Source organism: Triturus cristatus, chromosome 3_1 (genome assembly GCF_964204655.1).
Source record: "Triturus cristatus chromosome 3_1, aTriCri1.1, whole genome shotgun sequence".
Lineage (NCBI taxonomy): Eukaryota > Metazoa > Chordata > Amphibia > Caudata > Salamandridae > Triturus > Triturus cristatus.
The window spans coordinates 217,624,251-217,638,109 of NC_140583.1; the positions used below are offsets into that span (position 1 = coordinate 217,624,251).

At 45.1% G+C, this 13,859-nt stretch overlaps 1 protein-coding gene across 5 annotated transcripts in view; it reads right to left on the reverse strand.

The window, feature by feature from the left end:
- BNIP2 (BCL2 interacting protein 2) overlaps positions 1-13,622 on the reverse strand; it is a 204,630-nt gene extending 191,008 nt beyond the window's left edge. For 4 of the 5 annotated variants that reach the window (XM_085643701.1, XM_085643700.1, XM_085643698.1 and 1 more), the window contains exon 1: positions 13,441-13,620. The gene's annotated coding sequence lies outside the window, so the exon portion shown is untranslated. Of the gene's footprint in view, positions 1-13,440 lie in introns of all 5 variants that reach the window. The other variant, XM_085643699.1, reaches the window with a different exon arrangement.
- Between the last annotated feature and the right edge of the window lie 237 nt (positions 13,623-13,859).

The following is a 13,859-nucleotide window of genomic DNA, read 5'->3' on the forward strand; positions in this document are numbered from 1 at the left end:
CCAGCTTGGCGCAAGGACAACAGAGATCATTAAAGGCGAACGATCCCCTTTCTCCTGGGGGTCGCAGACCTCCGTCTCCTCCCCGGCGACCTTTCTCCCCAGGATCCCGCAGGCCCCTCTCTCCCCCTGGATCCCGCAGGCCCCTCTCTCCTCCTGTGGGCCAGACACGAATCATAGGAGGAAAACGTGGCAGTGATCAGTATAATACTAGAAGTAGGTTGAAGAAACTGAAAACGGTGCCTGTGAGCCCGCTTACCTGATTTAACCTGCACGCTCCTTTGCAGTCTTGAATGAGACTGCAGGGACCGCAGTGAAATACTTCACCTGAGCCGCTTATGCCAAAACGTGCACGCATGTAGCATACACGGCCGGTAGCAGCAGCTAGATGCTGCTCGCTGTGAAACCGTAGGTTGCGAAATCACGGAGGTGATTGGATATGTCAGGAAAGTTGATGCTGACGTGTTTTGGCATTAAAAAATGGGGCCTCCAAAAACAAAGGTCCACCAGAAAATACACAGCGTTACTATGTATAAATAAAAAGTTATGAAAAACATGCAGATCAAAGTAAATTATGTTGAATTGGTCATACGTGTGTCTGATTGGCCATTGAGCGGTGCTACTACCATGGTTCAAAAAGTCAAGAATGAAAGTCTGCTCGGGTGATGTTACAATCACAGGGGCGAGTATGCGCGTCAGGAAAGCTGGCACTGACGCGTGCCGACATTATTCTAAGAGGACCTCCAAAACATGGTGTATTCAACAGTCTGATAAATCAAGTGAAGCAGTAATAAAACACTATGTATGAACTCGGGTTCAACACAGTAAGCAAAGTAAAATTAGAAATGCTTGTACACTCAAGTTTGATGTTCAAGTAGGCGTACACAAGTGTGATTGGTCATAAAACAACGTGGCAACAGTTACAGGTGTCCTAAAAGAACGTCTACTCCAGTGGAACATGTAGTGTATAAAATTACACATAGATAAGGTAATCATTTTGAACAAACGTATATATGTAATAACTGAATCCAAGTAGGCGGCCAATCATGTAAACCAGTTAAGATGTTTAAGAGAGAACAGTACATGTAGACAATGTTGTGGGCTTTATCTCTGTGGCTGTGTGTGTGCATCTGTGTCTCCATGTGTGTCTTTGTATTTTCTTCATTTTGCTGATGCTGGTCTCAAGTATTTAATTTTGTGGAAAGCCCTTTGAAAAGGTTGACTGGTCATCTTTCAGTCACTTATTACTGTATTTGGTTGTTAAACTGGTATTAATGAAGTGTGAACTTTGCCCAGACAGTGTTAGCTTGCATAAAAAAGTGACAAATTATGCAGTAATACTTTAGGATCACATAATTGACCTTTTCTTGGTACATAATTTAGTCAACCCTCCAGCATAATTTATTTGATCTGCCCCGCCACAGAATTCCTGGTTACAGCGTGCTTGGCTTTTGAATCAGTTGCCCTTCGTGTTCCCGGTAAATGCAGTGACAGCAGGGCATGAGTCGTGCCCGAGGGGGGGAGGTCACGAATCCGCAGATGAGAGGCGGTAGCAAACGGCGAATCGGGTGTATATGTCGCCAGCTTGGCGCAACAACAACAGAGATCATTAAAGGCGAACGATCCCCTTTCTCCTGGGGGTCGCAGACCTTCGTCTCCTCCCCGGCGACCTTTCTCCCCAGGATCCCGTAGGCCCCTCTCTCCCCCTGGATCCCGCAGGCCCCTCTCTCCTCCTCATAGACTCCTGTCTCCCTCGTATCGCAACTTGTCCCCACCCCCGGATTACTCTCCACCTGGGCAGTACGGTGTTTCTCGCAGGTCTCTCTCACCGGGCTCTGCTCTCAGGTGCCTAAGACACTTTGGCTGACATAGCATTCTCCTGTTCAAATTAACAGACGCATTTAGCCCAGTTTAAAAAAATGTGTTCAGGGTTAGGAAATGAACATTGCATATCTGCAACCGCTGACAGAACATGGAAACAAATTGATAATAATCTGCCCACGTTTGCACTGTACTTGATTTATCGAACAATCAAATTATACACCCACTAGTGAAGGAATTGAATAGTAATTTGATATTTTTTTCCACACCAAATTTTTCTTCCTCAGATCATTTGCATAGTACTAGTCATATTAAATGTTTTAGATCACCAAACACACATTAATTGATTGAGACCTAGACATATCACATCCCACAAGGGAACACACTGCACTGTAAAGCCACACATGCTCTAGCAGAATACCTTACTGGATTACGTCAAAACGCAAAGAGGAACGTGCAAGATGCGGCACCTCATGCCAGTGGCACAGACAAACAAGATGGTAAAGACAACCCGTGGCCAGTGCAGATGTAATACGAGGGTAAAATCCGGACACGGAGGCTACACAGACATTCACGAGGGTAAAGCCACGTTAGGAACAGTGCAGATGCAATACAAGGGTAAAATCGGGACACCGGCTGTACATAGACAAGAAGATAGTGAAAACCAAAACACAGCCTGCACAGGTGGGTAAAACCATACCAGGACCAGAGCAGATGCAATACAGAGTAACATCAGGACACCGTCTGTAGAGAAACGGGATGATAGTGAAAACCAATGCACAGGCGAAATAAATAGTAAAATGATACCAGAGCCAGTGCACATGCAACAAGGGAGTACAACTAGGGTACCGACTGCACAGAGACAGTGGTAGTGAAACCAAGAAACGGACTGCACAAAACAATAGGACAGTAAAACCAGGACACAGGAAACATATAAAGGCAAACGCATCAAGGCAAGTGCAGAGAGTCTTCAAGTGGCTAAAAGTATGGCATAGGCTGCACAAATACAAGATGATACTAAAACCAGAACACAGGATGCAGAGACCAAATATGTGGGTAACGCCTTAAAACAAGCAACAGAGATGTACTGGAAGGGTAAACTGAGGGTGCTTGCTTTATTAAAATAAGGTCATAGCAAATCGATGGCAAAGACTACACAGATAACCGTATGAATGAACGTGGAAGTGATATTGATGCACGTGGTATACACCACTGTCTCTTTCACTACCTCTCTCTATCTCACTACATCACAACCCCACTCTGCTTACATCTCACTACCTCACAACATGCCTCTCCCTCACTACATCACTGTTTCACTACCTCACTCTCTCTCACTACATAACTCTCTCTACCTCACTACTCCACTCTATCTCACTACCTCACTATCTCACAACTTCTCTCTCTCAAAACATCACTACCTCACTCTCTAGCTCACAACCTCACCACTTCACTCTCTCTCACTCACTACCTCAATCACTCTATCTCACTACCTCACTCTTTCTATCTCACTAACTCAGTTTCACTCTCTTTCACTACCTCTCTCTCTATCTCACTACATCACAACATCACTCTATGCTTATATATCACTACCTCACAACATCCCTCTCCCTCACTCTTTCACTACCTCACTCTCTCTATCTCACTACCTCACTCTCTATCTCACTACCTCACTCTCTCTCTCTCTATCTCACTACCTCACTCTCTCTCTGCTAATGCAATAGGTATCACATATGCAAAAAAAAAAAGCTAATGCCAATAGAAATGACAATGCCATTTATTTAGGGATACAATAATGATAAAAAAAATAATGAGCAATACCAATAGCTCTACCTATAATATTGCCGAGACCATTGCATTGTAAATGCTTGTTTTTTTTGTTTAGACTAAATCCCTTGACTCCATTTACGACCGGTCGCAAACAGCTTTAGGCGGGCGCGCGTTTGGCAGTGTTTTTTCTACCGCTGTGCTTGATGAGCTTTTTTCATCCCGTAGTAGCGGGCGCCGGCCGCGTGACATTAGCGTGTCGGCCCCTCCTCATCTTCCCAAACTTTAACGTGTCTAGAGCGCTTCACTGCCGGGGAGCCCCCCCTTATCGGGTCCGCGTGCGCTACGTATATAGAGTGCCGGACGCGCGTAGCCCAGTTGGGCTGGTTTTGGGCTCCTGTGGGCTACGCAACACCCAACAAGTGAATTACTCCTCGTTCCGCGATCTTTTAACGCAGAACACTACGCAGAGGGTCTCCTTTCTATGTAGGGCTATGCCTGTCCAGGCTGCAAGAAACGGAAACAGGCCCAAGCCGGGTGTAGGCAACTATATTGATTTATTGGCTCTTTATGTCCTTTGGGGGCTGTAATAATAATAGATTACAGCTGGGCTGAGGAGCACAAAGTTTTTCCAGTGCACTGAGGGTGGCTACCCCTATACTAATTCCTTTGTTACAGAGATATCCTTAAATAATTGTCATTATATATCCAAAATGGAAGACTGGGCCACACTTGAGGAGGAAGAGTATGACTATTATGAAGAGCAACAGGGATCTTTCCTCAAAGATAAAATTAGTAGATGCTTTAGATACATTGGTGCAACAATCTGTAAATGGGGCCATTGAATTGGCTGTTCTCCAGACGGTCAATTAATCTCTGGCAGTTGCTCTCAAGCCCATCACTGCTCAATTGGTGAATTTTGTCAAAAGGCATGGCTTACAATCACCTGATGCTTCAGGCTCAACGCTGAATCCCTCGGATGAGATCCCCAAAACTAAAGCAAAGTTATCTTCATGGCCGCATGCGCAGGCCTAAGCAAAACTTCCCCAAGCTCCGTCTGCGGAAAACCGGTATAATGCCCCAGGAGTCGCACCTCCAGTGCAAAATAAGGACCAGGAAATAGACACAGGTACTGACAGACTTCAAGGCACAATTCCCCTCCTAAAAAGGCGGCGGCAAAGAGGGCGCATCTAAATCTGCCCACCGTAACTACATTTTCAGGCCGCAAATCTCTTTGATTTTAATCCACAGGACATTGTCCAGCCGAGATCTCCCGACTGGGCTGCGGCCCCGGAGGTGTCTATCAGCATCGAGTCCCCAACAAAATTTCTATAAGGACGTCTGTGACAGAGCAGAATGCCCACGCCCTGATATTCCGGACAAGGTAGCAGATACCCCGTGCATAGATCATAACATGATGGCGCTTCTAAAAAAAAAAAAAAATAACAACGTTCGCCAAAGACAGGGCATTGACCACGCTTGGTGCGGTCGCCAGGACGAGCTCCTGGACGTCACTGGCTCCCTGGCAAAGATTCTCAAGATGGCTCTAATGGCCAAAGATACAGGTGCAACAGTGGATCCGGACATACTGACAGGAAGGACACAACGGGCTATTTGGATCCTGGGCAACCCAAACTGTCCCATTTCAGCCGAAAGGTGGAAATCTCTATTAATGAGAATGGATACCAACCTTATTGAGCTAGCCTTCACAGAAGCGGGTCCTTTAGCTGAAGGTCTCCTTTTAGGCAACAGATTTGTAGAAGACCTATCAAAATGCGTCAGCATATTCAATTCTCTCAGAAAGGCACAGACAAACATTAAAAGGGCCTTCCAAGCGGGCCTTTTTGGACGGGCTGGGCGAGGCAGGGGCCGCTCGCCAGGCTGCCAATATTATCAAGGCCCTCCCAGAGGCGGCTACGTTATGGTAGAGAGGACTGGCAAGATAACATCAGGGGCGGTACCTTCTACCCGACAAGGAGATTTACCCATCGGCGTTTCCATCGAGGTAGACTGAGGGGACATTTCAAACCCCAAATTACCTCAGGTAAGAACACCAGATTCTTATTTGTTTCCTCAGGGAGGGAGAGGGGGGGGGGCTGGGGAGAGGGGGGGGGGGGGAGTGTGGGGGGTCCAAGAGGGAGGTTTGTGCTTGTCATTTTTTGCACAAATGGACATTGATTACAGTCGATGCCTGGGTCTTACAACCAGTTCAGGGTTTTCACATAGATTTTTTCCAGACCCAGTACAGGAGTCTCTCACTCATTTACTTTTTTCCCCAACACAACAACGATTTTATATATTTAGAAATAGGAGACCTTCTGCAGAAGCACGCAGTGGCATTTTGTGACAACAGCCGGGGGCTTCTGCAGCAATGTCTTCCTAGTACAGAAGAGAGGTGGCGGACACAGACTAGTCCTCAACCTAAAAGAGTTCCATCAGTTTGTCTATTACAGGCATTTCAAGATGCAGGGATCCACCTGTTGGCAGACCTATTGAGACAAGTAGACTGGATGGTCCGCTTGGACTTCAAAGACACATACTTAACCATGCCAATCTTTCCTCCACACCAGCCGTTTCTACAATTCTGGTGGAAGGACAGGTGGATGGAATACTTGGTCCTGCCTTTCGGTCTTTCTTCAGCGCCTTGGTGTTTCACCAAGTTGATGAAACCAGTGATGACTCACCTCAGGAAACAGGGTGTACGCCTAATATACATAATAAATGGTCACCCCAGGAGTTATCACTTCATATCAACTGCCTGGAGCTCCTGGCGGGATCATTCGCAATTCGGACCCTCTCCTCCATGTCGATATCTTGTTGCATCCTCCTTCGGATGGACAACGTATTGGCACGAAATCGCCTATGTTAGTAGAGTCTGCAAAAGACTTCTGGCATTACTGCCTCTCTCGCCACAAATCACTGATAGCGGAGTACCTTACGGGTCAAGACAACACAATAGCGGACTGGAACTCCCGTCACTTGAATGATTAAAGCGACTGGCAGCTCCATCCCTCTCTGTTCCATCTGATCCTTTCAATATGGGGCCCATGCCCAATAGATCCGTTTGCCTTCAGACTCAATCGCCAACTAGAGAACTTCTTCAGATGGAGGCCGGACCATTTGGGGAAGGCCACGGATGCCTTCACGGAGTATTGGTTGAAGACCTTTAATTATGTGTTTCCCCCATTCGTTCTTATTCTCAGGGGCGGAGATTCTGATGGTCACTCCGCTTTGGAAAGCCCAATCATGGTTCCCCATGCTTCAAGAGTAGGCGTGCGATTGCCCTCTTCTCCTTCCATGGCCTTGGACGATGCTCCAGGGTCCTCAGGGGGAACTGCATCCACTGGTGTTGACAAGGCTGTTGTCCCGGATGGCCTGGAGGCCTTCCGGCAACAATGGACGTTGCCAGGAATTTCAGAAACCGCTTCAGTCTTCGTCCAGCTGGCCTGGGCACCTTTCACATGGAAACTATATTCTTCAGCATGGCGTGGTTGGTTGGGTTGGTGCTTGGAGAAACACGTGGATCCCATGGAGGCAGAACTTCCTCAAGTGATACATTTTCTTTCACAAAAGATCTCAGAAGGGTAATCTTACAGATCAGTGAAATACTTCCGATGGGCCATTTTGGCGGGTAGACAGGAGACCGGTAGGTATGCATCCCTTGATATGCAAACTGCCAATAGGAATTTGGGTAGCAAACCCGCCTAAGGCTAAGTACTCTGGTTTTATGGGATGTTTTGAAAGTGTTAAACTTGTTTTAAAGTTGGCCAGAAAACGTACAATGGTCTAGAAAACAGTTATCTACCAAACTTGCCATGCTTCTTTGTTTGTCTGCTTGTCGAGGGGTCTCTGACAGAGTTCTTGACCTAATGGGTAGAGTATTCTCCCCTGAGGGGGGTTACCTTTGCGATTTCTGCTAGAACTAAAACATTTTCAGATTCCATTGAATATAATGCATTTCCTTCCAACGATTAATTGGGCGTGGTTAAGTGCCTAAAGGTATATGAAGAATGTACCCGACCTCTACGGCCAGAGGGTTGTTCAAGACTTATAATAGCGTTACAAAAGCCTTTCAAACCAATTACCCCCTGCTACTATTTCAAGATGGCTTAGATAGGTTATGACAGAGGCTGGCATTGATACGCAGCTGTTTGGTGCTCATTCGAGGGGCGCTATGGCGTCAAAATCATATGTTAGGTACAAGCGTGCAGGACATAATGAAATCAGCTGATTGGTCTTCTGCTTCTACATTCAAACAGTTTTATGACAAACCTGTGGGCAATATTTCTTCTGTGGTTCTTGAGAAGTATTAAACAAGCATAATCTGAAACCAACGGTCCTGTAATAGAATCAAAAAATGCTAGCATTCATGCCAAGAATTTTCATTTCTATTTAAGGACAAGGAGAAATGGATCTTGGCGCCCAAGGTGTAACTATCCACATTATTGTAATATATTACTCACCCTGATTTGAGGTATCTTCTACAGTTATTACGGATTCACTTTCTGTTTTGGGCGCAGAACAGAAAAGGGAGTGATTCTGCACTTCGCTTGGGATTTTAGTTGGCAATTCATGCCTTGGTTTCTATTGGAACTTCTCTTAAAGTCAGTTTGGAGTCTTTTTCTGCACAGTTGTCAATGTTGGACGGTTGCGGACGTTACAGACAATACTCGTTTGAGGCAAAGAAAGAGGATGTGATCATAAGGAAGGTCCTACTGATAGGGACAGAGACACTGTGATTGGTGGATATGCACCATGGCATTATAGAAAATGTCGTTATTTTGTGTGTATATGGAACGTTTTCACTGGCTGCGGACTTCTTACAGTAAAGAAAGAGAAAGCATAATCCTCGCCTCAGTGTTCTTAATATAATTGAAAATTCTTGGTGCAAATGCTAGCAATTTTTGTTATTCTTTTATGCAGATATAAACACATGATCAGCAGTGATCAGGCAAAATGTCATCACCCGAAGTACAATGGATGACAAACTGCCTCATGCTTTATGCTGTGACAGGCAGAATCAAAATGTGACTGGCACTTGAATGACCAGGATGAATAGGGCTGACCGAAAGCCCAACTTTGAATGTATATTTTTGTTGTGAATTTTCAGAAAACATGAGGCTTGTACTAAAAACACTGGTTCTAATGTAGAAATACTCCGTACAAGACAAATAGCTTTTACTACAGAGGACAATATTTACACCAAACCCCTTCAACACACTCAGGAGAACTCAGTTTATAATCTAATTGTTTACTTTGCATCAATTGGTAACAGAGCCTTTGAGGCTGCAAATGAAAAATTCAACAGGCTCATCTCAAATGTCTTCGGCTTGCACGATCTAGTTGCAAGGGCACCCAGAGGTATTACATTTCATGTCAAGATCGGAGGCTTACGTTCTGTCCTCTCATATTACTACTAGTTACAAACTTCATCAGCAAAAGAAAATTAAATGTTTATCAGAAAAAATATCATCTCCCCCAAGTTGTCAATGAAAGCCAAAAAACAATTTGAGATTGTCTGTCAACTCATAGGGCCTTTGTAAGAGTAAACACTTTCAGCTGATGACAATGCGTCGGTGATGACAGGAGCCGACAAGGGGGTATGTTTTCTTCTACCTTTATATGAACCCATCACCTTGTTTAATTAAGTAATGGCATGATTTACTAGGTTTGTCCGTTACCTGTGCATGGTGCAAGATAAGATACAGCCCTGACTGGTGCCAGACACAGAGGTTAGCGTTTCATCTAATGTTAGAGTTTATTTTGCACAGGTATTGATAAATCAATTCCAAAAATACAATAACAAATATTCTAATTGAATTTAAACTCAAATGCAATATTTTCTCATAGCCAGCCTTTAAGGTTTAAAAACGCCAAAAGAAAATATTGCTCACATTCTTGTTAGGAGTATAATCATAAATGATCCTATTATTTTGCATTGATAGCTACTTAAAAAAAAATTGTCGAATAGAGTGGCCGTGTTTATTATTGGTTCCGATTGGGTATCTTAAAAATATATATTGCTGCATACTGATTATCTATTTCAAAAATCAATCATTCTGTGACTTGATATTTATACCCTTAATCAAAGTGCCCTAGAACCGAAGTGTAAAATTCCACCGACCTAACCAAAAACAGATCTATTGAAATAGCACGATCCTCAGTTGTCTTTTAAAGAGGATTCTTATCTAATAGAAAATGGGAGGGCATTCTAGCCTTAGTACAGGGAAATAGAAAACACGCCACTAGCCCTTTCATAATGTATTTCAGTAACGGCAAGCAGATGAGCACTGGTGGAGTATAAATCCAAGATGGGCAGTAAAGTATAATGGATCTTTTTAGATGTCTTGGACTAGTCCCATGCAGGGGCCTATGAGCCAGACAGAGCGACTGAAAGAGTGACCTAATAATCATTTGGCCAAGTACATCTGCATAAGTATATACAGATTTTACAGCAACGTATTTGAGAAACCACAAGCAGATTGGCACTGCCGCAGTATAAAGTCCAAGAGGAAAAGCAAAGTACAATTGATATTTTAGATATCCTGGACCAGTTCTATGCAGGGGCCTATGAGCCAGATAGAGTGACTAGTTAACGATTTCGCCAAGTATATTTGCACAAGTATATACAATGTTACATCTTTTTCTGCTTTTGCTACAGTGGTGATAAAATGTTATGTTCAGTCAATCATATGATGATATACTATGATTGGGAAAAGCTTCCCTCAGCAGAAGTAAATGGGAAGAGTTCCTTATCTGAGGAAGTCGAGGAATGTCTTGCATCTGAAGCATTATGAAGGTGCTGTGGGCGTGCTCCATACATGAAGCAGGAATATTTATATCCTATACCTCAAACAGTCAGCATGAGCCGGCAGTTACCTAAAGCAATCTAAAAGCCTGCCAATATCTGAGGCTGTCTGCGAGTTGATCTATATGAAGCAATCTGGTGGTATTAGACATGAGTCAGTGCATGATGGCAGATGTGAATCACTGTAGGGTATTAGAGATATGAAGCAGTCTGGGAAGTGCAATATTTTGAGCAGCCAGGATAATGCCAGTTTTGGAGGGCCAGTGTGGGGAGGCGGGGGGGGGGGGGACATTGTTAGCTGTTGAGGAGCCATGGGCTTGAGGAGGGGCTGACTTTGAGCAGCCTTGATGACAGGTGGCACATTTGAAGCACCCTGGAGGGTAAGTGCAGTCAGGAGAATGCCATGTTTAGAGGAAAGGGTGGTGGGGAGGGATCTCCAGGTGTGGAGAAGCTACTGGATTCGGGGTCAGTCTGACGTGGAGCTGCCTGGAGGGAAGGTGCCACATTTGGGGTAATCTGCAGGTGAGGTGCCACGTTTGGGACAGCCTGGAGGGGAGATGCCACGAAGTGGGCAAACCTATTTGGATGCAAGTCTAGAGCAGCCAGTGTGCAGGGTGGTGCCAGGGGGTTTCCAAGTCTGGAGCAGTCTCGAGGAAGGGAAGAGTGTGCCAAGTCTGAAGCAGCCTCGGGCAGACCTGTCAAGTCTAGAACAGCTTGAAGGGCAATGCTATAAGTATTCTACACTGTACCTCGCTACACCCAATTCAAGTAATACAAATCAAACTTATCATACCATTTTACCATAAGAAATCTGTTGGAGGCACTGCTTTCTCAGTACAATCCACCAATCTCTGGAACTTACTACCAGCCAACATTAGAAACACCCAGGAGCATATACACTACAAAGACAGTTGAAAACAAGGCTATTTCCTTGATAACTGCACCACCCACATCCCAGCAACAGAGCCCAGAAAACAGTTGCACACTCAAGCGCAACTCTCAGCTTACAACCCACAAATTGGAAACAACTCAACTAGCATACTGTTTTCGATTAGCAGGTAAGTTTAGAAGGGCTGACCAATGGTTAGCTATGGCATTATAAAGTTACATACCTGCATACATAACAGTTATGGGTCACAATAAATAATAAGACAAATCGTACGCTGCGATCAGCAGCAAATTGTAACTTATACCTCTTAAATTCCTGTAAAACATCTGTAATGAGGGTTGACCATGACAAGCACTGTACAGACCCCCCCCCCCAAAAAAGTCCCTTAATGAACAGATAAGAAAAAACTGAAGAGCTCATTAACACATTCCTGGACTCTTCGCATATCTTTAATATACTCCACCAGCGCAGGTCTCTAATATCTATACAATCTACCCCTTCTTTACATCTCACAAAGGCACTCAGATAGGAGATTATAATAAAATGCCCATTCCAACATATTTCTCCACTTCTCTTTCCCTCCAACCATGCTATCTCATAACCACAACTATACACACAAATTCAGACTGGACAACTCGTGCACTAACCAGCTAAGCAGACTATATCATAAACAAATAAAATAAAGGGAACTGAAGAGCTGTTCAAAGCTACAATACATACTGAAAATCATGAATCTGTGCATCTGTCTCTCACACTTCATCATTTATCGCGCTGTATCCCATAACACGATAACAGCATCTTGGTTGTCCTCACGCACAACATGGAAACACTTCCCATATAGGATCAAACCAAAGACAACATCCTTCCAACCATCCATCCTACAAAGTGTAGATTGCCACCCGGGAAACATCCTTTAAAACGAAGCCAGAATCACTGTGTGCCTTTACAGTGCTGGCAATAGACCAAGCGTGTCATTTCCACACATTCTTTTAGCACGCAAGTTGTTACAACGACTTGCTTTAGGGGCACGCATTTGTGGAGTGGTGTTGGCTTTCAAGTCCAACACCTTCCCTAAATTGCACAGACAAGAGTTGGAATAGTAAACGATACTATTTCAAAGTCCAGTGCCTCCCTAAGGCAAATTGTTGTAACGACATGGGTGCTAAACGCATGCGGGATTCCACCACACTGTGCTACCCATGTAAGAAAGCTTCAAGCACTCCTCATAAGGGTAGCAGGCACTATATAAATGCTGCATACAATACAACAGCCTGTGGGTGACGGGCCAAATCTGGCGCAGCCTGGGGGGAAGTGATGCTAAGTCTGGAACAGCCTGAATTGGGTACAAGCATGGAGCAACTATGAACGAAGGGGTTGGAGATGCCAAATCGAAATAGCCTGGTGGGGGGTGCATAATCTGGAATAGCCCGGAAGGAAGGAGGCCAAGTCTGTAGCAGCCTAAAGGGGGTGGTATGGGTTACGAAGTCGTCTGGTGAAGTTTGGAGACTTTGTGGAGGTGTCACATCTGAAGCAGCATTAGGGGTACCAGGTCTGGTGCAGCCTGGGTGGGTGGGGGGGGATACAGTCTGGGCACCTTCTGGGGTGAAAGTCTGGAGCAACTTTGTGGGGAGTCAGGTACGGAGCAGCCTGGGAAGTGTGTGGTATAGAACAGCATGGGAGGTGTTCGGAATAGCGCAATCTGGGAATTGTCACAAAAAAACAGCCCGAATGGTGATAAGACGAAAGCAGCTTAGGGGTTGGAGTTATGTAGCAGTTGGGAAGGTTCAAGTCTTAAGTATTCTGGAAGAAGCAAACCATGAAGAAGCAGCTGCCGTTCATATCTGAAATATGGGGTGTCCGATATGTACAGTCTGTGGCTGTGACTTAAGAAGCTACACAAGGGTGTCAGACGTGAATGGGGCTGTCATGTGACTTTGGGAGTAAAATAGGAAGTGAGAGTAATCGTTTGGGAGCTGCCCTGGAGAGGGAATTGGGCAGAACGGGTTGGGATCAGATAAGTAGTAAGAAGGTGTTTTAGAGGTAGGACCCTCAGGGTGATACATTAAATGCTCAAGAGTTCTTCCCAGAGTTGTACAGCCCAGGAAACTAGGGGCCCCATTTCTGTTTGCCACCATTCTCCCACTTTTCTGCTTTTCCCTACCTGCAGCCGCCTCGGCCTCTCCCAGGCTCCGGGCTACAGACTCTGGCTCCACTGCTTCCTGCGGACGCGCACCGGCATAGTACCGTGACGTGTTTCCGCCTCCCCCACCTTGCCGGAGTCGGGGGCGCGCGGAGACAGTTATAGATAAAATACCAACATCCGAGGCCTGTTGGAAAAAGCACAGCGGGCAAAAGAAACAGACCCTATACAAGCCACGCCCACTAAAGAATGTAAAAGGATGAGAGCGTGGGCAGGAAGAAACATTGGTAGGGATACTGGAAGTATAAAACAAGGAAGAGGAGAAGATGAAGGCATTCGTGAGGATGCGACAGAGGGGTTAGATGGAAAATGAGAGCGTGGGGTTGTAACTTGAAAAGGGAATAAGGTCGTTAGGGAATAATGGAGAACGTAATAGTGGC